Here is a 2,105-nt window from a genome sequence, read left to right on the forward strand (position 1 = left end):
GGCTACTCAAATATTTTACGTTTTTGATACTAAATTAACTTCTGAAGTATAATTTTTTATTGTTTTTATATCTTTCAATATATTTATTTTGTTTGTACAAAATAAAAAAATAAATTTTAACGATACAATAGTCTTCGTTAGGCTTAACATCGACGAAAATTCAACGCGAAGCGACACACAACGGAGAAAAATTTCAACACGGAATAACTTATTATATTTTTTCGTACATAATTGGTTATCCGAAAAATAAGTTATCCGAACAACTCCAGTCCCCAATTGATTCGGATAAACGACGCTCTACTGCATTATATTTATAACGTGTCAATTTTAAATAAAAACAGACTTTAAGGCTAGATTGTAAATTGAGTTTAAGCAATTTTCAAAACTTCCAGTTTTATTTTTGATGCTTTTACTTTCCCGTTTCTGTTATAGGAAAGTATGGTGATCGGTCAAAAATTACTACCTCCCAAGAATTTTACATTTTTGGACTCAGGTGCCGAGTCAAAAATGTAAAAATCTTGAAACGTCGAAAAAAGCAAAAATAATTTGTTTTAAATCGGGGTTTTTTTGTATGTGTGGATGTGGGGGGCACGATTTTGTTCATCCTTTTTGGAGCTTAATAACTCATTTGTCTTTTATCGATAAATTCTGAAGTTTTGCAGGAAAGTTAACCTCTGAACTTCATCAAGTACAGGTTTAAGAAATAAAAGAAATAAGAAAATTTCTTTGAACATCAAACATTGAGACAAAATTTCTGCCGTATAACATCTTTCGTTTGTTCTGGCCAAATTAAAATTTGCCTTTAAATCATTCCATTGTCTCAAAATTCTATCAATAGCGGTCTGAATTGACATCCAACGAATCTCACTACTTTGTACTAATTTCAATGGTTCATTTCCATCATTCATCAAAGAATAGAGTTCCTTGTATTTGGATTGTCTAATCGCAGAATGAGAAAACCAATTAAATGTTTCTTTAATAAGAAATTCTATATTTCTTGGAAGGCCTTCTTTTGTAGCGTGGGAAATCGCTAATTGTAATGAATGACAGAGGCAACGTACCAGAATCAAAGCAGGTACTTCGGCTTTGAGTTTAGCATATACACCATTATTGATTCCTATCATTACAGAAGCGTTATCTGTTCCAATTGCAACGAGTTTATGCAAATCCAAGGCATTATTTCTCAAGGAAAATTTAATTGCTTCACAAATTGCATCAGCATTGCACTCTTTAAGTGGTACTAAATCTAAAAAAGTTGTAGTTATGCATTTTCTATTTTGAGAGTAATATCTAATTACAGTACAATACCTAAAAGCTTGGAAACTGAAATGTCATTACTTTCGTCAATTAGTAAACTATAGTTGCTATCACCTATATCAACTATTAAATTTTCTTTAAAATGTGGTGCTAAAACATTTGAAATTATGGCTGAACATTTTGTTCGTCCAAGAGTCAGATTATTACAACTTTTGCTATCTGAAAAATTTGTTGTACAGAATTTAGTTAGTTTGTCTACATGACTAATAGGACAACTTTCTGCTATAAAAAGCGCCATATTTCCCTCTGTTCTATGAACATTTGAACTTTTCATAAATGGAAGAATATTTGCACTCCGCTGAATGCTAAACGATGGCTCGGCTTTTATATGTTTTTGAGTTTTCCTATGCTTTTCTAAATCACTTACTTTTGCTATCAAAATGCAGTTACAATATTTACAGCGACACTTTGTATTTTCTCCTTCTATTTTCTGCAACCAGTTTTTAAACCTATCGTCACGAAGCCATTCTATTCGAAATTTTTGAGTGTATTTTCTTTCATTTGACATTTTCACTGATGTCAGGGTAATAAATAATAAACTGCAATACCAATAAATAATAGTTAATAATATTATCACAAAATGACACTATATTAATGCACTTGGTTACTCACCATGCGGGATAGGTAACTTATATAAGGATTCCGAAATTTTGAATGGAGATCACTGTCAGTTTTCTTAAAGTTCGATAAACTATTTGAATCAGGATTGGACCTGTTACCGATAGTCGTGATGATAATGCCCACTAAGCTCCGTCCCCTTTAAAAATATTTACCATATTTGGTCATGA

The 2,105-nt window shown here is 31.4% G+C and overlaps 1 pseudogene; it reads right to left on the reverse strand.

Annotated features, from left to right (window-relative positions):
* Positions 1 to 635: 635 nt before the first annotated feature.
* On the reverse strand, positions 636 to 1,825 carry LOC111642288 (annotated as a pseudogene).
* Between the last annotated feature and the right edge of the window lie 280 nt (positions 1,826 to 2,105).

This window comes from Centruroides sculpturatus, unplaced genomic scaffold, assembly GCF_000671375.1.
Source record: "Centruroides sculpturatus isolate CEXI.00-Female unplaced genomic scaffold, Cexi_2.0 scaffold751, whole genome shotgun sequence".
Classification (NCBI taxonomy): Eukaryota; Metazoa; Arthropoda; class Arachnida; order Scorpiones; family Buthidae; genus Centruroides; species Centruroides sculpturatus.